The 22,301-nt window shown below is 42.1% G+C and overlaps 1 protein-coding gene across 8 annotated transcripts in view; it reads left to right on the forward strand.

The window, feature by feature from the left end:
- Nucleotides 1-22,301, forward strand: part of ZNF644 (zinc finger protein 644) — a 74,070-nt gene that overhangs the window by 10,397 nt on the left and 41,372 nt on the right. For 3 of the 8 annotated variants that reach the window (XM_041483490.1, XM_041483485.1, XM_041483492.1), the window contains exon 1: nucleotides 15,692-15,877. The exons of 1 other annotated variant lie outside the window; for it this stretch is intronic. The gene's annotated coding sequence lies outside the window, so the exon portion shown is untranslated. Of the gene's footprint in view, nucleotides 1-14,710; nucleotides 14,813-14,969; nucleotides 15,106-15,691; nucleotides 15,878-22,301 lie in introns of those variants that run through there. 4 more of the 8 variants (XM_041483486.1, XM_041483489.1, XM_041483487.1 and 1 more) reach the window with 4 other exon arrangements.

Raw genomic sequence — 22,301 nt, forward strand, 5'->3', positions numbered from 1 at the left:
TCCTGCCTTTGACAGTGGTGAGAGCCCTAGGGCACCTTGGAGGCCATTGGGAGCCATGGCAATGCCTCTGGAACAAGGACACATTTCTTGGCCTGGGTTTTACTGGGGAAAGAGGGAGGGGGGGAACAAACTTGTCTGATCCTTCACTGTCCAGAGAAAATTAGTACCAACAATGAAAGACGAGTTCTTTGTCCGCACCCACATCCCACCAGACACACAAATGGAGGGGCGCTGTTACATACACCCCTTGCCCAGGTTCAGTGCATCCCTGCAAGTAATTTTTTTCTCAGTGGCAGATTGTTAAAGGGCTGCATTTCCCTCAGTAAAACTCACGTCATTGAAGGTGTACAGAAGATTTTTTAAGGGAAAGTCCCTGCAGCTGAAGTTGGACATTTCTTTCTGCAGGGACAGTCTCTGGTGAGAGGCAGTTGCCAAAGCAGATCAGATCCCTGCTGCCAGGAGCTGCACCCCTTAGCGGGAAGGCTGGGGCTCTCAGCAGATCCCTGGCTGCTGTTTATGGATCTTGCAATGCTCTCTCTGTGCTGCAGAAAATCAAAGCACTCATGTTTCAGGAACAACGTATTTTGAGTTTGACTTCATTTCTATTCTGATACTCAAATTCTGATGTCTGCAGTTTGTGAAAACAGTAAGTGCCTTACTGTCTTCAGGAACAATGCCATTGATCCCTCAACTCCTTCCTGTAAAGCATTCATTTGACTATAGATCTTTTAAAAGTATTAATGATGAATCATGTGAGACAACCTCCACAGCTGGAGTTAAGCACTTCCATGTGCTTGCTGAATCAGGGACCAAGTTGTGAGGAAGATCTTCCGGGACTCACTAGAGATCCATAAGAAATTGTCTTGACTTAACCAAGCCATGGTATTTCTCTTAATCTTTCACTTCCTTCTTATTCATGCTTAAATGAGACACATCTGTTTCCATTTTTCGCATTGTTCTTTTATGTGAGTAATGATATGAAGCTTCCCCCCCCCACACACACACTGTGAAAGAATAAATTAGTGTTAAGTTTTGTGAAGTGCTTTAAAACACTAAAGCAAAACATTTGTTTCAGCTGCCGGTCATTAAGATAAAAAACCCTAGTCTGTGTGCAGTGCAAAACTGGCAAAAAATTTATCAGCTCAAATACATTTCTTTACCTGTCTTTTACTATAACAAGTGAAGATGGTGAAAGGATAGTAAATCTTTGTCAGGGATGGAGCAGTTAAAAGTGTTCAGTGTAGTAATCCACAGCAGTACCTTGTAGTAATGAATCTGATCTGGAGATGCCTGGAGTTTGCTGCAGTGTTGCAGACTTCCAGCTGAGAGTCTCCTTGACCTCCACATCTTCCAGCCAGGCACAACACTGTGTAGGGTTGCCTTATGTCCTGTATATGTTTGTGTTACTGAACTTCAGCTATGAATCCTTCCACCCACCCCCAGTAATTTAATTGTTTCCAGGGCAGGTGGCCAGAGTAAAGCTGAGCTGGCAAATCGACTTTACAGGTGAACTGTGACACTCTTTCCATGCCAAAGCCCAAATGTAGATGTCTGTGTTATTTTGTTGGTAATTATCTCCTTTACAAAGCATTTTAAGGTATAGAGATGAAAAGCCAGCCGCTACCTGCGAGCTTGACTATTAATAAATAATCAATGTTAACAACGAGTGCATTCCCTGGATTCTACAGGAAATGCCAAACCTTGCAGGCAGGTCCTGGCAGGCAGGTAATAACTTACTCCTACAAGAGGCAGTGTTCACCTGTGTTTCCCTCTGTCTTTAATTAAAAGATCTAGTTCCTTCCTTAGGGTAAAGGAGGTGTTGTGTATCATGAATGTGCTCCAAAACTGCATGTGGCTTTTTTGGCGTCTTAAGGGAAAGTACTTAACTGTTCTTCCAGTCTGCCAGAGCAGCAGCCAGTGAAGTCTTGCGCAGTTCTGCTCCACTATGCTCACACCCTCCCTGCAGCAAATGAATGGGATGTTTGGGGTCTTTAGCAGCCCTATGCACTTTTTAAAGCAGCACTGTGGGTCCCCTTTGATTGAAGCCCTCAGTTTCTGAGACAGGAGAGTGGATGTATATTGCTGCACTGAATCTGTTCACCTGCAGCTTTCCCCACCCCCAGCTTATGAGCGTGATTTCCTTTTATGCACTGCTCTGTCACAGCTTGGCAAGTTTCCCAAGACAATCCATACCAGAAAGGAGAATATGGCTGCTGAGCAGTGTAGACAGGAGAAATGCCTTATGTAACAGATTCATTTAAATACTATGAAATGTTGGGACAGGCGAGACAACTGAAAGCAAAATGCAGCCCTTAATCTCTACCATCAGTTCTGCTTGCCCTCACCATCATCAGCATCTAATAGTCACTGCCTGTCTCCATTCACATCTCCATCTTTTTCAAGAAACTGCCTGCGGCAGAATGTTCAAACAGCTTGGCAAGCGGTTTTAGGAGAAGGGGTTTTATTTTTTTTTTTCCTCCTAATTCTTCATGAGCCTCATGAGCATTTCCCCACTAATATGCCTGTGGCATCATTAGGTGTTTAATGAGAGTGATCTTGCTTGAATATTATTGTTTTTATAGCTCATTTTGTTTTGACAAGTCTTCAGTTCTGTGGCACTTTATAGTGTGCAGACTTCCCCTTCCTATATCTTACAGATTTTGCAGAAATATTGCCACAGAAGTGTTGTCATAAAAGCTGAAATAATAAATTGTCAACATTCAGTATGTTTGAGTGCAATACGTGTTCAACACCACGGCAGTTTAATGACATCAATTAATTATATTAGTGTATTTGTTGTATAATACTGAAGCACCAGGAATACTCCAATTATTGGCCATGTCTTGGACAGCAGTTCAGTCCAATTCTGCACAAACAGTTCTGTTTGGAATCTTCTAGCAGTTCCCCAAAAGACCAGCTTGTACTCCAGTGGATAGTGGATCAGTCTTGCTCCTCACATCCAGAATCTGGATCATTATAGGTTGTGCTCAGATGAAAAATGCCAGCATTGTACCTGCAGAAAACAAGGCTGCTGAAATTGTAAGTATTGAATAGACCCATACAATGTCATTTTACCCCCTGCATTTTGTCTACATGTTGATGGTACTGCATCCATTTCTTTACTAATTAAATTAAATGGATACAGGTTTTGTGTCAATGCAAGAAAAATGGCTGTATTTTTAACATACTAATTAATACCCATTAAGTTCTCACTGTTATGTTATCTTCCAAGTAATTTTACCTGGTTTAGGCTGCCAGAACATACTTTCTTACTACTACAGTAGCAGAGCCTTTAAAGCAGCTAGCTGCTGTCATGAATTTGGCTTGCTAGCCTTTACTAAGATGAGGGGAGTTACTGGGGAGAAGGACAGTGAAGGTACTCTTGCTGCTTCCTTGTGCAATGTGTCCTGCCTGACAGTAAAGGGGAAGAAGCTGCACCTCTCTGCAGTCCCTGTTCTCCTCCCACCACTCCACAGTGTGGCTGCACAAATATTTTGCTCTTGGGATTCCTGCTGCAGGTTCCAGAGGTCTGTGCCTGTGTTCCCAGCACAGGCAGTGGAGCTGCACAGCTCCAGGAGTACATAATGTTAACAAAGCAGTAATTGTAAACATAGCCACTGTTTCAAACATTCTTATACTGGCTTCCAAGGACACTACTTTTATGTTTTTGTTTATATTTAATAGCAGTTACCGTGGTTAACTGGCTTTATTTTGGAAACCTTGATGTTTCTCTTGCCAGTACTGGCACTCTGAGGATCAGAAACAAAGATGTGCCTTTTTACTCTGTGTCTTCTGATAGGCTTTGTCATTTGGCAACTGTTCTGTTAGACTTTGCAGAATTTGGACAGGATTCTGATCTCCTACAAAGTGACACACACACTTATTAGAGTGCTGGAACAGATTTGGGGCCTTTTTTCTGATTACACCATGCTGAGTGCCATGCATGAGGAATTAGAGGCTGTCTGTTATTATGTGGCCAAACAGCTGCAGGAACTTCTAGTGAGTGCTTTTAAATACTAGTAAAATAAAAATCAAAATAACATTCCCATGAAGCAGAATGTAAAGCACAGGCACTCCTGGAAGTCTCCCAGGCTTTGGAAAAGAATGATCAAATCTGGACCAGGCCAGTCTTCTTACACTTAAAGTTCCATTGAAGTAAAATATAAAATAAGGAGAAATGTTGGGGTCTTCTACAAGTTCTTTTGTGGTAGTTCCTTTTTCTAGTCTCTTTTCAAACCCAGCCCAGTGTAAGAAAAAAAGAAAAAGACAAAATTTTTATTTCTAAATGAAATGAAACTCAAGGCTTGAGTTTGTGGGGATTTTTTGAGATCTCACAGCTAGGAAGCATTTTAAGTTGAGGTTGATACCTACTACATTTTATATTAGGATATTTTCCTTTTAGGTGCATAGGTAATCACTCATATGACATTTCCAGTGGGGTACTCCCCAAGCCATTTAATTTTCCTGCTCCTGCTGGGAAATGAGACTTGTTCAGTCAGTCTCCCCTCCCTGCAAGTAAAATATCCTCATCCTTCTCAGAACAAAAGAACTGCTAGATGTAGGCAGGCCAAATAGTTTTCTCCTGTCCAGTAAAAGTGCTCCTGTGTTACTGTTAAGGCTGTGTTACCTGAGCATGATGTGCCTTCTGGACTCCCTGGGAGTGCTCCAGCTGGGATGCTAAAGGAAAATTGCTCAGAAACCTTCTCAGTTTCCCCCCACATGCATAGAATCTGGATCACATCCACTAAGTGACTTTCCCTGAAGCGCCCCCATACCTGTCCAACAGAGCCACGTGGCTTAGTCTTTTACACTGCAGCTCTGCACCCGTGCGTGTGCCACACCTGCCACACCTGTTCAGCACCAGCTGGCCACTCTGCTTAACAGGGATGTGTTCTTCATCACCCCCAGTGCAGCCCCCTCCACCTGGCCCTGGGCTGCCATCTGCAAACACTTTGGGCTTCTCATAGTCTTCTTCCACGTTTGGGAGGCCACAGCTACAAGCCAAGCCTTTTCTGCATCTCTTAACCCAGAGGAGGATCAGCTATCTTCCTTCCCAGAAGGAAGAGTGACCCCCCCCCCCCCTTCTATAAATTGTTTGTAAAGCAAAAGGAAGGAGCAGTACAGATTTTGTTTGTGAAGTGAAGGCCTGAGTGGGTTGTTTCAGAATGGACTGGAGGACCACAGAGGTGCTCACCATCCCAGGGAGGACACCAACTGGCTGCTGCAGCAGGATCAGAAGGCTGGTGGAGGTTTTTATGAGGTTTTTAACATAAAGGTAGGGGTGTGTAGGTTGTGGGTTGTATGTGGTATGCGTGTTCTGATGTCACATGAGTACTGGAAGGGCCTCACATGGTATCCTGCTGCTATGGGATGGAGGTACCTACGAGCCAGCCCCTATGCATGTGTCGTGGTTGCCCTGCCTTGATTCCCAGCATCTCTGCATTCAGGAGCTCCCCAGCTTGCTGCTGCCCCAGGTTGTACTTCACAGTGACCCTTTCTGGCACAAGAGGTGTAAAAGGGCCTGAGTTCATGTACACCTGGGGTTAGAAATGGTGGCTCTGTGTCCTGAATGCTCACCCTCGTTTCCAGCCTGGGCCCCTTGTTAACACCAGGTATCAGCTCTCTGAACTGCTATGAAGCCCTGTGATCTCCTGTTTCTGGGTCCTATGCAGCAAAAGCAGGATGTGTTCTCAGAGGGCGTTTTCAGCCTCTCTGCTCTCAGCAGGCTGCAGAGCTGTTTGATCAACACAAGCTTTGACAGTCAGGCATCATTAATTTTCCACAACCTACTACTTGAAACTCCTGAAAGGATGGGCTGTCACTGTTCCTCGTAGCCCTTGCTGGCCTGAACTGCCCTCTGTGCTGTCCTGCTGCAGCACAGGAGGGCTGCATGCCTCGAGCCACTGCTCTCCTCCCTTGGGCCTGAGATTTAAATTCTGTCAGCTCTATCAGGGAAAAAAAAGGAATTCTCAATATAGAATTATTTCTTTTTAAAGCATGAGATAAACTGTAATGCATTAATGGTGAAAGTGATCATATACAGTTCAGGCTTAGTGAGTACCCATTGTCTTAAATTAATCCTAATAAGCATTGTTTTCCCCAGCATGTGCCATTTTAACAGTCACTGTGGAGAGCTCTGCTTCCTAAAACTATCACAAATGAGACTACACCCTCCTCTTTTGGAAAGCATAATTGATAAAAAGTGACAAAACATGGTTATTGCTTATTTGTAAATGGGATCCTTTAAAAAGTACTCTCTTACATGGACTGGGTTAAATGACTTGCTGATTAAGACATCTACATGAAATATTAAACCACCATTATCTGGCTCCTGTTAAAATTCAAAATCAGGATTCTCTTTTGTGCAGATTAAGTAAAAACATCTATGCTGTTTTAGAGTACAATATAAATGTAGTAAGTAAAAGCTAGAGGTATATTTGAATGACAGTTCACACATAATGTCTTAAGAAGAAATTCTGATATGCTTGGGATGGAATTAGAGGGACACATATGACACACTAATAGACAGATCTGAGTGCTTCCTGAGTGTTCAGATATAGCTTCTTCTGCTGAAATTCCCAAAATTACACTACTCTGCTGATTATTTCTGCTTTTACAGATACCCCATTTTTACTCTATGAATTATCTGCACAATCTAACTAAAAATACACTTCCAAAGCTTTATCTGAGTTCCTTTCCACACATGTTAGAACCCAGAGCCAAGGCCTGTGAAACTGGGACAAATTTTAAAACTGAACATGACTGTTCTTCTAAGTTTCCTCACTCATTCTTTTGTCTGAGAAACCACTACTCAGTGTGCATTCCAGGATACTGAAATAACTATTTTACAGTTATTTTAAATACATAGATTTTTGTTAGTAGGAAAATGAGTGCTAGAATTTTCAACCAGGGCCTGGTTGAAAGCTCATTAAAGTCTTTGCAGTTATTTCAGTGAGCTTATAATGAGACACTTTATGTTCATATGAGCTTCACACTAAAACCAGTAGTGGTATAATACAAGATCTGCCTGCAAATCCCAAACCTGACAGATTTTCTGAATGAGATAATGGCAAATGAACTGCTTTTCAAAATAATTCACGTGAGAGTTTAAGTGGGATGTGATATGGAAATACTGGATGGACAAGAGAGAAGCAAAAGTTTCAATATAGCTTTTGATCATTGCACTGAAGATACATTTTTGCAGAAGAGTGATAATGGATGCGGGTCAAAGTGAGGAGTTGAGGGATGCTCCTATTCCTTTGGCATAAAAAGGAATTAGCAGGGAGGTTGGAAAGGAAAAAGTTACTGGCTAACAATGCTGTCATCATAATAACCCTAGGTTGCACCTTGGTCTTTTCTTTTTGTTAATAAACTATGCCATATACTGATTCTCTGCAACCACAAAATTTGATAAATAATTTTTCACAATTTCATATTAACTCTAAGACTGTGTAGAACTATCACAATTTTATATAGTTTTTTTCCCTCTTCTTTTCAGGATTCAATTACAAATATGTCTTGTTTTTATGCTCTGAAGATATTTACTTATCCATACACTATATATAGTCTAAAAAAGCTTTTGTAGTTTTTTTTAAGGTTTATCCCTGATGTTAGAAAACTCAGGTATATTCATAATTAATTGTCTTGATCAAAACCAAACTCCTTACAATTAAGAAACAAACAGAAGGTATGGCATATCAAACAGACTTTCTGCTGCTGTGATCTTACCTAAACACAAAATAAGATCCATAGTACTTCCACATTAATAGTAGTACAATGGTTTTTTTGCTTTCTTTACTTCTTTAAAAGCCTTCCCATACACAAACCTCTGGCACTTCACAAACAAACAATAATAAAGCTTTTTGTAGTTGTGTGAAGCATAAGGACAGGAAGGTGTCTATGTCCATGGAACGGTGAGAGAAATCAGAATTGCTGATGTAGCAATTGCCTACCAGGCAGAGGAGTGGGAAATTGCAGGGAAAAGAAGGCAGTTTGAAATACTGCCTGGCAATGATTTTGACGACTGAGAGATGCTGTTCATTTTTCAAGTGCTGCTAAAACATATGGAACTTGCTTCTTAAGGCAAAGGGGTTTTGTGAAGATGTCTTCACTTGGATCTTTGTCCTGGCTTCCATCTGGCCAGATGACTTTGAAGTACGGAAGTGGTGGGGGTTGGCTAGCAAAGCCTCTTCCTTTTGGGAAGGGTGTTGAAATGGTCTTTGCCTGAGAGAGGTGACTTCCCCGTGTTGTGCCACCTGTGTCCCTCACTGGACGTAGAAAAATCACAACTTTGGAGATGGAGTGTGCCTGAAAGAATTCTTGTCTCTAATTCTCCACACTGACATCGCTCCGGTCTCTAATACGCTGCAGCCATGGGTGTGACCCTGGTGCTAGTGCCAGAGGTGGATGTGGTAAGTGGGGTGACACACCTTGAAGGAGACAGAAGGTGACACTCTCAGGCCTAGTGCAGTTTCCCTCTCGTCACTAGCATTCTGCCAGCGTAGCACAGTCATGGCAAAGGTCCGGCCCATAGTGGCAGGAGCTGGGTTCATTCGTGCTGTGACCTCTGCAGGGGGATGTTGAGGCTACCAGTGTGACACTTAAACAAGGATCTTGAAATTACCATTTCTGTCTTCTCCCTGTGTATCATTTTGGCACTATAATGTGAACTGAGTCATCAGTTAAGCAGAGCTATGATAATTTATACCTATTAGATCTAGGTCCTTTTCCATCATCTATTGAAGGCCAGTTTATTGCCACTGCTTTCTTCCTCTCACACTAAATTATAATTAATCAACAGATTCAGGAAGCAACCTGTTATGGTTTCATTGCTCATAGCATATCATATATTAATGCTTCCTGTGTGTGATGTAAATGGCAACTCTCCAAGGCAATGCATTGTTTTTAAGAAGGTCAGTGTTATAATGTATGGTGGTATTTTCCTACACTAACCTGCTTTCTTGTGATCTTTGAATTGTGTGACTTGAGCTCAGCAGCTCAGGTGTGAGAACAGAGATGGCAGATCCTCCTGAAAGGAACACAAATGTAGGCTTAGCTATTGTCTTGGAGGATGAATTAGAATAACACCTGATGAAATAAAATAAGCATAAGGGCTAAGGTTAATAAATGACTATTGATAATTAATCCAGGATTTGTAATTGATAGTTTACTGAGGCAGTACCTGTGGAACAGCTAAGAATGGAGCCTGGTGTGCCAGGCCAGCAATGCTGCCCCAGCAGCTGCTCCCCTCTGATCAGTGGCAGATGACAGGAACACTCCATGGTGGTGAGACTGAGAACAGGAGACGACTGTGGGAAGCTGGGAACGAGCTGCTCTCCTGACAAAAGCTGGTTTGTCATTGCAAGCACAGGCCTAGCCAAGGGGAGCAGGTCTGAGCAACAGACACGGAAATGTTCGTACCGTTGCCTATGGACAGAAGCTGAGCAGTGAGAACACAGTGGAGTTGTCTTTATTATGTAATCTGAGCAATCTTCTCCGAGATTTCAAACACACACAACAGTAGGACAGTTTTAAAGGCAATCCACAGTGCCAAACAGTAATGTTTCCCTAGACACGCTGTCTAAACACCCTTGTTGCAAAATACTTCATTTCAGGACTAACCTTATCTTGGGATCACTGTTAAGAGAGACATGGTTTTAATTTTACCTATATGCTCTTACTGCTCTTTTATTATTTTACTGGTAATTTAAAAAGTTTAATTAATATTGACAAAGGTGACTAGAAAATCTTGAATTATGGCAGAGACTAAATTTATAAATAAAATACATTTTTTGTTTTGTCTGAAAAATAGACGAGACAATCCTCTTTAATTAACATTGACAACTGTATCTCAAAAGGGCCTGTGAAAGAAGCAAGCCAGCAAAACATGAATCAACAGCTCAAGCAGCAAAAAAAATATTAGGAAAAGTCACCTTCCCCTTTTTTTTTTTTTACAATGTTGAAATAAATCAAACTGCTCCAAGTAATTCTTTTATTAGTTCTTCTAATATTTCAATTAAAATAATGTTGATTACTGTTTGTTGAAATAACCAGTATATTGAGTTCCTAAATTCATGGATATTAGTGAAATCAGCAATATGTCATTGTGAGAAAGGCCAAGAAACCAGAAACATCTCTGTAGCGAGTAAAGAAAAACTCTGTGGCAAGTTGAGCAATGAAACAGATATCTTTCATATCATGTTTCTGTGTGCTTGTTTTTGTAGTTACAAGGGTCTAAAGGCAAAGACAAGACAAACTTTATACATAAAGATAAAGGATTTTATTAGTACAACTATCTCACCTTAAAAAAATCCCATCACTATATCACAGGTACTCAAAAACTCTACTTTTTCAGACTGTAGTAGTGTATTTCATAAAAGATGCTACTTTTACCTATAGAGACCATTTTTGTCTGAATTTCAGACATCAAGAATCATTTCAATTTTGAAAATGTTACGGAAGACAAAATTTTCTACCAAGGGCTATGGTATAAAGATGGGATTGAAATAGTAAATGGAGAAGGAAAATTAATGGGCTAAATGTGATGTATCCTTACATGACAGCATTTTGTAAACCATACAGCCTTAAAATGTTCTGTAACTCAAAATGATATAGCTTAATATTTTATCTGTTGTTGTTTTGTTTGCTGTACACAGAATCACCAGAATATATGTCAACTGAATATGAAATTTTCAAGGAATGATGCCTATAGTGGCTATATTTCCATGGTGAAGCTTTTTGCATAGAGCTAATGAAGTGCTTGGGGTCCTAGGGAATTAAAGGTGCTATATAAATGTAAGAAATTATCATTAAAAAGTTCTTCCCTCCAGGCATTTGGGATTTTGCTGTGTGGTACAAGGAGGCATTTGCAGTCTTCTTTCATTCCAAATGCTTCAGCTTAAACATTTTCCAACTCTCCCTCTGCAGCTTCAGCTACAAAAACGTTTATATGAAGAAACAGTTTCTAAATTGGTTCCAGTTAATCATACTTTGCTGCTAACTTGAAAGAACCTGCCTTGGTTTAAGCTTTTTATAGCCGTGTTGAAGATCAGGAGGAAGTAGGAGCATCATTCTCTCAAGAGATTTTCAAATGCTGTTTTAACCATTATTAGGCCTTGTCTGCATTGGTGGAGAAACAATACAGGCCACAGCCAGAATTCCTGCAAACAGAAAGCCAGCTGTGCAGTATCTGGCTTGATTTTCAAGGATCCTGTTGTGTGGTTCTTTACTGGCCATGTGTTCTTTCACTGACATTAGAATGCTTCACTGGTCCTAAAGTTTCTATTTCGTGCAGAAATGCAATCCCAATTTTGTGTCATTTTGTGTCTATTTCCCAAGTCTTCTTAATCCATCAGGCAACCTTTAAGATCATCTATTACTTTTCACATACTACAAATCGCAGCAGAAGTGGCATTAGAAATCAAAAAAGACTTCTGACATCACTGGACATAATCTTTTACCACACTGCCATTTTAATGAAATATTGCATTTATGTTCTTATTCATTCACACCAAATGTGGATTTTTTGATCCACAGATTTATGTGAATCATAAGCATTTTTAAGAATCCACTAGTGCTAATGGAATTGGGCCTCTTAGTTCAAGTGTTGAGAGATTAAAAAATTGCTAGATATCTTTAAACTATTAATAAGTTGTGGGATTTGGTAGCATTAGAACTGAAGTTCAGGTTTTGTTATGCTAAGCATTTTACTTGTTCACAAATAGATGTGAAACGTAATAAAACATTGCATCTTCTATAAGTCAATACTTTCATGTAATTTGGTGATTCCCCTCAGTTATTGAAGAATTGAAGCAAGAATTGCTGTTCCTTAAATCTTACCTTCTATGGGACAAAATATATTTAAATACATGTGATGACCTTAAAATGATTGCATGCAATAAAATATATGATTTTCAGCAAGAAGCATAAAGGTAGTATTAATATTTGCTTTTTCACATATTTATTGTTTGTATTTTGGTTAGTGTGGAGCACATGTGATGTAAGAATCTTAGAAGGAATCTGTGGATTGCACAAGATGATAATGTTTCTTTTGTTTAAGAGCAGTGGAAAAACTGTCCTTACAAGCTCCAGAATAATTAGAACTGGATTTTATAAATGTATATTTTCAGAAAACAAGCTTAATTCTCAGAAGAATAATATTAGCACTCATTAGGGGACTGAATGCTTTGGGGTACTGTTAATGAAATTCATAGCCTTTTGCCTGTGGGCTATCAGTTTGAATTCAGTCTAACTCAGTGGAGATTGAAAATTGGCCTATTTAATGGTCTTTTAGTCATCTCTAATGAGCTGAGTTTGGTGGGTCTCAGTCCAGCAACATAAACCACTCACACTGCCTTCTCCTAACTGGCAAGCTCCAGAGAAACCCCTGAATTTAATGGATTTTGGGGAAAATTAGCCTCTGGTACCATGGAGAAAAAAAGCAAAGAAAAGCAAAAGCTGTGATAGATGATGGTTACATGAGCACTAACACACACACTATTTTTAAATGTGGAATTTATAGTGATATATAAAGTTTATAAATTAGCAAATTAGCTGAGCATGTGACATATGCTGCCACACAACTATACTGATTGTAACATGACAAAGACTCCCAAAGGGGATATCTACACCTGTGCATAAGATCATGACAACACATTAAATGTTTAAATGCCTCTGGGATTCACTTCTGTCAGAAAAAAATAGGATCAGAACAGATATCTAGGTATCAGGATAGTAACTGCAGCTACAGAAAATTATGCTGAAAACAATTATAACCTAGTGTGCCTCCATTACTTCACAGCAGTCAAATTCTTCTATATTTTCCTTATAGATATTTAACTTAATATTAAAACCCATACTAATACCATTTCCAGGATCCTGTAGAGAATGTATGTCAGTTTTACTTATCCATATCGCAACAGAACTGTTCCTGATGTCTAACTGAAATTTCTCAGTACAGTTTAAAGCCGTTACATTTAGCCTTGTCTGCAGTGGACTCGGTGAACGATGGATTTTTCTCCCCATGGTTTTTATTCTCTAGGCTTAAAAATCCCACACATTCCTATTTTCAGTTAGGGTCACATCTTTTAAAATGGTGACTTTTTTCCGCTCCCTTCCTTGTACTGTCTTCTACTGGAAGTTTTTGAAAGAAATTTTTCTTGAAATGCAGAGGCCAAATCTGAACACACAGATGAGGCTTCACCAGTATTAAAGATGAGGAATTCTTCCTATGTCCTAGATATGACAGTTCTGTTTACGCATCTCTCTGTATTGCAGCTTTTTTCACAACGGTGTGACATTGTTGATGCGTGTTCAGTTTCTGATTTACTCTGATCCCCAGCCCCTTTTCTGTAAACCTGGTGTTTATTCATCTGTTCCCAGTCTTGCGATTGTGCAATTGTTATTTTCCTGCTTAAATGTTGAAGTTGGCACTTGTATTTATTCAATTGCATCATATTTCTGCAACTATTTTTTCAGGAAGGTTTTGAATTCGTTTCTTGTGCTGTAACATGCTTCCAGCAATGCCAGTTTGGCATTGTTGGCAAATCCAATCCATGTAAACTGTACTCTGCCACATACATAATTAGACTTCGGACCACAGTCATGACATACCCACCTCCAGGGAACTGTATTTGCTGTCCTGCTATTTGTCACAATGAAATGTTGCTGATGTAATTTTGCACCACCGCAGTAATTTCATTATGTTATGTCTTTTGCTTGCTCAATTAAGACTTCTCTGAGATGGTGTCAAAAACCTGATTTAAGTCATAACCGACCAAGCACTACTCACATCCAAGGCCTGTTATTCTGTCATAGCTTGGAATGAGTTTGGCTCGATGTGATTTTTTTTGACAAATCTGTGTTGGCTGTAACTTATCCCTTCATTAGCGATCATGTACTAAAGATGTGTGATTATTTGCTTCAGTACTTTTCTGGGAATAGAGGCTGGAATGATTGACAGTGCTTGGCTCTACCTATTCCCCCTTTTGAATTACATGTGCAGTGTTTTTCCTCTTCCTCTCTCCTGACATCTGCCGTGTCCCTGAGCACTCTGACCACCGCTCACACCTCTAACGTTGCCTTTATCAGCTTCTCACTCGAGTGTGAAATCCCCCGGGCCCGGCAAGTCTGAAGGGAAAAAATTAACTCATCTAAGCAGTCTCTACGCACTTAGCACTCTCCGCTGACTCCGGGAGAATTCCCTCTGTGCGCCGGGGTTCTCTTCAGCAGCATTAGTCTGAGGAGAGAATGGTACCGAACGTGTCTTTTTGTCACCTGCCGCCTTCCCGCCCCCCGGGCAGTGCCGCTGCGCTCAGGTTCCCCGCGCCCCCGGCACCGTCCGCAGCAGCCTGGGCCTGGGCCTGGGCCTGGACCTCAGCCTAACTCTGCCCCCCCGCTGCCTCGGGAACGCCCCGGCGCACATTCTGCCGCACCTGACCCGCTTTCCCAGGCCTGTGGGAAGGGCAGCCCGCAGGGCGGGCGGCGCTCTGCGCCCGGCGCGTTTGGGGAGCCGCCCGGGGGGGGACATTCCCTCCGGGCCTGGTGACCATTCCCTGCGAGCGGGCGGGGCCGCGCCCGGGACCGGGCAAGGCGCGCGCCTGCCGCGGCGGGGAGGGGGCGCGCGCTCCCTGCGGGGGCAGGGAGGGGATGCCCTGCGCGTGCGCCCTTCGCCCACCGCGGGGCGCGTGCGCGCTTGTGTGCGTGTGCGTGCAGCCGCGCGCGGAGCGGCGGGGCGGTCAGGAGGCTTGCGCGATGACGTCACGACGGCGCGCGCAGGACGTAACCCCGGCGTGACGCACAGCCCGGCGAGCCCGTGAGTTTCCCGTTACGATTTAGTTTTTTGTATCGCGCCCCCGCCGCCCCCGCCCGGCCGCGGAGTGAAGGGGGAGGGCGGGAGGCGCAGGGCCCCGCGGGCCGGGAGGTGGGAGCCGGGGCCGAGCGGAGCCCACCCCACCCGATCCGATCCGGGCCGGGCCGAGCCGGCCGCTTTCCCTAGCGGCGGGTGGCGGAGCGGGCGGCTCTGCCCCATCCTGCCGCATCGGGAACATGGCGGCCGCCTCCGACCTGGTGCGGCACCGCGGCTCGGCCGCAGCCGCCCGCGCCGCGGTAAGTGGCCGGGGCGGCGACGGCGTGGCGCAGGCCGAGCGGCCGCGGCAGGCGCTGCCCTCCCCGGCCCTTCCTTCTCCAGCCCGCCTTGTCGCCTCTCTCCGTCCCTTCAAGCGCCCCTCGCCACCTCCCCAGGCCGACGAGCGGCGTTCCCGGTGCCCCGGCCGGGCGGGACACAAAGGGCTGTGTCGAGGAGGGTTTTGTTCGGTCACATGAAGCGGCGCAGCCAGTGAGCGCGGAGCGGGGAGGGGGAGCGGGGCCGCCGCCATTGCCAGGCGCGGAGGAGCTGGGCAGCCCGGGGCCGCCGCTCGGGGCCTGGGGCCGGGCCGGCGGCAGTGGGAGCCAGGTAATGCCCCGCGGGCGGGGGGGCCGGGCGGGGCAGTGCCGTCGCTCGAGGGTGGCCGGGAGCACCCTGGGGGCCCCGCAGGCGCCCGTGCCCTGCCGCCGCCCGCCCGGCGGGTCCCGCAAGGCCGCCTGTGCTCCGCCGCGCCTCTGCCTGTGCGGGTCCCGCCCGCGCTGCCCCCTTTGCTGGCGGCCAGCCCGGGAAAGGTTGTGCTGCCGTCCTGGGACAGGGGTAGCGTGCGCTCCTCACCCTCCCCTTCGCTCCCTTCTCGGCGTGAAGCGGGCAGGCTCTGAAACGCCTGGTGTCGGTACCTGTGGCTGGCGAGTCCCCGGGCCGCCGCGGCGCTGGCCGGCGTGCCCTCCGGGAGCGGTGGTAGAGCTCCCGGCGCAGAGGTGGTTCACGACAGCGAGGGAAAAGTTACCAGTTCAGGTACCAAAGTCGTGTGTTCGGGCTCCCAACAGCTTCAGGATCTGGTGGTTACTCTGACAAAGTTTGTGTTACCAGCTTGCAGTGATGAGCATCATCTTGACCAATGGAACGTGTGTGAAATGTACAAAGTTTTTTTTCTTCTCATGGTTTGTGTGTAACCTTCAGCCTATTGGCAGTACCTCTGTCGTGGTAGTGTGGTCTGTAAACTGACAAATCAGTTTGTAATAGAACACAGGTATGATCTATCAAAACAGCTTTCCATCAGTGCTGTACAGCTCTAGCCCTTTAAGCAAAACCTCATTTGCAGTGGTATTCCGATTCCTGCCTCCCTTTTCAGTGCATAATGTAATTATGAAGATTGTGTCATGGAAGTTTTCTTTCAAATGCATCTGAAGAATGAATGTGCACCAGATTTTAGAGTGAGAAGTCATTTCGTGTTGTATAGAATAGTGAATTAACACATTAACTAATTTACAGGGTTTTTAGTACAAGTTTCAGCATAATTTTTGATTCAAGTAATAAAACAGATTTTAAAGAGAAGATTCTTCACAGTGGAGGGCGAAGTGCTTCAGTGTTTTGGTAACTTAATGTGATTGTTGTAGAATTCTTTACTACCTGACTTGTGCAAGGTTGGTGATTTGAGGACAGAATAAATGGACTGATTAGACAATGCAGGATAAATCTGGGGAGGCTTTTAGTGGGTCACTTAGGTGCAGAGAAAATGCAGCAATTTTCTTATTGGAGGGGAGTTTAAGCAGGGTGCATCAAAAAGCAGTGCAGTGTGACAATCCTGTTAAACTGACTTAGAGTCAGAGCTGATGTTGCAAACCTGTATAATGTTACTGCAGAGTTATACAAGAAATACAGTGAGAATTGAAATTAATATTCTTCAGAGTGTCTTCTCAGGATAGTTTCTTCTCATGTCTAGTATTCATTCCTACAGATTTCATTTTACTAAAAAGACCTACTCAAGGAAAAGGAGTTTTGTAGAGGAAAACACTCAGAATGTCACCAAAGAGACTTGACTTGTCATTTTATACATTTTTTCCTTTTCTTCAGTCTGCATGACTTTTTTTTTTTTTTTTTTTTTTCTTAATTAAAAAAAAATCCCTGGTCAAATATCACTGTTAAAAATAAATAACAACCCAAAACCAACCAAACAACCAAGAGTGTACTACACTGATCTTTTTTAAAGTTGTGTGAAGTCCAGTGTCTGATTTATGTTTAGTAGCACTAGGGGAATATGCCTAGGAAAGTATGAAAGTTCTTAATGCAAAAAGGGAGTTGAACTCTCAACAGGTGACCTGGCTAACAGGAGGAAAAGGCACTGACCACTTGTATTAAATAACCTCACTTTGTGAGGTTGTTTAATACAGAAAAGTTGACTGAAATAGGAGCATCAGTAGCTGAATGAACAGCATATTAAACAAGAATGGCAGTGCCTTTGACTTACCTGAATTTCATATGGGCACTGAAGTCAAAGTTTGTTAGTGGAGTTTCTTGACCAATAGTTTGTGCTTAAGCTTGCAAGCATTAGCATGGCCTATTAGTGGGTATACTTTTTTAGTTCAAGCCTTTTCAAGTCATTCATGGAGAAAATTCAACTGAAAAATGAATAAAATTCTCAATAGTAATAAAGCACACACAAGTTCACACACAGTTATTGGTTTCAAACCCTTTCAGGTTTTTAAAAGCTCTGAGAACTTAAAATTGGGGAAAATATAGAATAGTTGTGTCACTTGCTCTGCAGCTTCACCTGAAGTTGGTTTGAATTAAAGGTTTTTGAACAGATGCTGATTCCTTGTCCTCATATTTTTATATTTTCAAGCAACTTTTTATCTTTAGCAAAGTTCAAGTGATGTGGCTATTAGAGCTCTGCCTTAAGATGCTTGTTTTATGCTCTTTGTTCTTTTAGTACTAAATGCATTGCTCCAATGTTAGTTACTACAAGCCACATTCAATTAGTTTCCTTTGTGCTCTGGATTGCAGAACATTTTGTATTATGTATCCAGAGATTGGAAAAATGACAGTAAAATTAAACAATGTTGCACTCATTTAAATTGATTTTGAGACTGAATAAACTTGGCATAACCTCCAAGACCGGATTTGTTCAGATGAAAATAATGTCCACCCTGCTTCAGAGTGTAAAGGAATCCCTGGTGAAATAAACCAAAACCAGATTGTCTTCTCTGAAAATATATGCATTGATATTCTTGAATGTCACTCTGATTTTGTAAGACTTTGTTAAGCTTTCTGATGTTTACATTCTCTCAACAAACTTTTTCACACACAGTTTTGTAAATAACTTATGTTTTGCATTCTTTTATAGAAGTAGAGAGAATTGATGGACCCTTGGTCTGTCCAGTGGCATTGGAGAGGTGGCACTGTCACCCTCCAATCCACTGTCACCTTTGGAAAACTATAAATATTAGAGTCAAAAAATAAAGGTGCTTCTTTTTTGTTCCCCTCGAGAGCAGCAGTGTCTGTGTCATCATTTCGTGCCTTATCACAACACTTGAGCACTCTGCCTATAAGCCAAATGTATAATCTGATTTTTATCAATTAACATTTTTCCTTGCTGCATTTTTTTACCAATGTAGATGTAAATTTCATATTGGTACTGCATAAAGAGCTTAAGTTACCTGTGGAAATTGTGATTGTTGCTCACTCTGGCTGATAAAGATACTATCAGAATGAGTTAAAGGATTTCTTGAGTTTGTACTATCATGAAAATATATCATTTTTATGCCTAATTAACAAAAAAAAAATCTCAAACCCAGACAGAAAGCTCACATAAACGTTAATGCCTGTATACATTGTGTCCCTTAGATAATTTAATAGGAACCTTTTATGCAAGCAGTGATAGCAGCCCACATTGTTCACAGAATTGTAGAAAAGCTCTCTGATGGCAAGGGTGTGAAATGGCCATGTAAAACCAGATGCAGATACTGTGCACCTCTATAGTGCAGTAGTCCTATGGAATGTAATTTGATACTCAAATCACAGTTCACCATCAAGAAATACCATGTAATGAGTTTGCATAAACTTCTCATATGTGTTGTTTTCAAAATTTGAAAAAGCATGATAGGCTCTTACCTAGTCTGCAATTCAGTGTCGTGTAGTGAGTATTTCATCTTGGTACAAAGTCTACCCAGAATCTATAGGATTTACCCATAGTGGTAGAGGAGAAGGAGAGCGAGCTTTTTTCAAATTTCATAATCAAATATATTGTAAAATAATTTCATATAAAATAATTCCTTTTAAATCCAGTTGTGCTGCCTTCCTGTCACTGTTCAACTGTACACAGCAACTCTTAGGCTGACAAAATGTTGCAGCCATGCCCTTACGTTGCCAGTGAGATTAAATGGGGGAAGACAGTGGTTTAACAGTGTGTGTGTGCGTTCTGTTACACTAAATGTTAACTGACATAACAGTTCTGAGCAAATTTGGGATTACAGAGAACTCTCACTCCAGCAGAAGTAATTGTAATGCTCTTGGTATGGGAACTGATCGTTCCTACTAAATCCAGATACTGGAAATGGAATTCTCTAGTTGATGTTTATTGATTGATATTGAGTGCTTTGTCTTACAAATAATTAACTAGTTTAAGGATCATGGGCTATTTAGTAATTCAGTATTTCTTGAAACTCAATCCAGTTTATGTGAAACTCAAGCTCAAATCAGAATAAAGGTCAGATGGCTGGGTTTAGGAATATTTCAGGCCCCTTGTTAGTGTGTTGTAACTTTTCAGTATGCTGAACGCTACAAGTTAGATATTTATCATACTTAATTGGATTTTTTTATTCATAAAGGGACATTATTTTGGGAGTATTGAACAGCTGTATTTTTTGCTTGCCTTAAATGGCTATTTGATAATGTTCATTTTTACAAAGCAGTAGAATAGGAGAGAGGTTGCATTTTGGGAAGTGGGATGGGAGGAATTACAGGTGCCTCATTGATTGGTCCAGTTGTAGCTGAAGTTATGAATTGAGATCATTGTACCTTCCCTGTTTTCTGGACCAACTGTTAGCACCCATTTGTAAAAATACTTTTCATAGCAAAGTATATCTTGTGTAATTTACCTTTATTTACAGGCTTTTACCTGATGCATCCATTTTTAGTTTGAGTGATAGGCAAGCAGTTCCTTAGCAAATGTAATCATTGAAATGTAGTAATGAGTCCCTTCTGCCTGCCTTTGCCCAGAGTAATATTTTGGTACATTGATAGCATTGAATTGTGCTTTATCCCATCTACTTTCCCAGTGTGGCCCTTTGGTAGGGACAGGGGTGAGTTTTCCAGAAAAGGCATACAGCAGAAGGTCAGGTGACTGCATTTGGAAAACATATCCTCATGTCTGCTTGTAAAGTGTGGCAGCTCTGAAGCTGCTCCTTGCTGCTGCTGGTGGGAAGTGGCTGGTGTCTGTTACTTGCCTGGCTGCAGTCCGTGGGGTGATGGGTGGTGGTTGTGGTTTAGGGTTTTCACTGGTTTGGTTGGGGTGTTCTGGCTGATAGGAGTTTTTTCTATTTCAGCTTCAGTTTTTATTTTCTGGAGTGGTTATCCTCTGTATATTCTGCTGTTTGCTTCTGCTTCTACTCAGCTCTCCTAGGGGCACTATGTGATATAATTTTTGATGCTTACTTTTGGAAGGCCCTCAGTGTTTATAATGTTTGTTGCTGATACCTTTCTTCATCTTCAAATGTGAGCATATAAAACAGTTTTGTGACTGTTGAGTGTCAGGAACTGTCTCTGATATTAACTTAGTTTTCTGAATTTATCCTTTTCAGTCAGAAGAGTTTGGAAATCTTCAGAATTTGTATCCTAAAATTAGGCTCCCAACAACCAAAACAGTGGTTATAGGTTGTTGTTGTATTTGTTATTGTGCTTATACTTACGTAGGTGTTTGTATTTAGGCATATAAGAATATTGTGTTTTCTAATGAATGTTCTTAGGAGCCTTCACCAAAGACACCAGTTTGTGTTCTCCCTGTGATAATTGGTAGGGAGGGCAGAGGAGGGGAGTGTTTTTTTTCCAACAGTTGTATTTTTGTTGTTGCTACCCAGTCAGCTTGGTATTAGAAATAGTATTTTCAACAGAGGACAGGCTCTGCCTGCAAAGTTCCAATATAAATAACTTTTTTTCTTCACACAGAAGTGCTGGGTTTTTTGTTTTAGTACCATTGCTGTGAGTTTATCTTCTGTGAGAAAGTCTTGATTGTGTGTGCTATCACAGGGAGTGGGAAGTGGCAGTTCTGCAGCTGGCTTCTCACAGTTCTCTCCCACACTGAAGTGAGTACTCTGCCCTGCTTTGCTTCCTTTTTCATGACATACTTCTTGACATATTGAAATCACCTGATCTTTTGTGTTCTTGGGCAGAACTTTGAAACTCAGAATCTGTGGCATGTAATGAAAATCACTGCACTGTGTATGAATTGTAGTGAATATTAGCATTCTGAAATTACTTTTAAAACAGTTTCTCATCTTGTAGAAAGTTGAGAACAAAATGGCAGTTAGTTTTGTTAATAACTCCCTAATCCGGTAGTTATTAACAAAAAATATGTTGTGACAGTTTTTTTGCTGGGGTAAAAAGGGGAAGATAAGTTGGGGAGATATGTGATGGTGAATTAGCCTAGATAAGCTGTACTGAAAAAATTTGAAGGGTTTGGAGCAATTACAGAATGGGAGGGAGTAGAACTTGAATGTCTGGAATGCAAGTTGAGCTGAAATGCTGCAGAAACAGAGGTGAAAAGGTTGCTTGTGTTGTTACATAAACCAAAGATAGTAGGTGCTTGTCCATGGTCTTTCTAGATCTTTGCATTGGGGAAACTATTGAACATTTATATTATTAACTTGTTTTCTTACAAAAGTGGTTTAAAGTAGTGATTGTCTTTTTCTGTGTCCTTGTAAAGCCTTGACTGTGTTGGGCAGTAGTGACTCAGATGATGAAAAGTAGTTGACTTGTTGTTGAGTTGCTTTAGCATGGATTCTTAGAGACCTTTCCTTTTGTTAGTGTTTTGGAATAAGTACATCACTAGTGGTCTGTGCTATGTTCCCCTAAATGCCAGGCCCTTGTTCCCAGACTTTGGAGGTGGTGAGACTTGCTGAGGACGTTCAGTGTGATTCTCACTGCTGTACATGTGGCTGAAAGAGCTGGTGGATGAGAGAGATTGTTTCTTTCCTGGCATGTGTAAGATTTGGAGAGGAAGAATAACTTGTCCTGAAAAAATTTGTTCTCCAGGTATCTCTCTCTACCACGGTGGTAAGAGTGCTATTGCTTTTCAATGTTTTATCAACAGTAATGAGCACTAAAAGGTATAATGTATTTTTGCACAAAGGAGAGTGCAAAAAATAGAAATGATGCTTGGGAGAAGCCATCCAGGTTCCTATATAACTGAAATATCACAGTGTTTCTAAAAATACCATACAGG

This window comes from Pyrgilauda ruficollis, unplaced genomic scaffold, assembly GCF_017590135.1.
Source record: "Pyrgilauda ruficollis isolate IOZ18807 unplaced genomic scaffold, ASM1759013v1 scaffold6, whole genome shotgun sequence".
In the NCBI taxonomy this organism is placed as follows: Eukaryota; Metazoa; Chordata; class Aves; order Passeriformes; family Passeridae; genus Pyrgilauda; species Pyrgilauda ruficollis.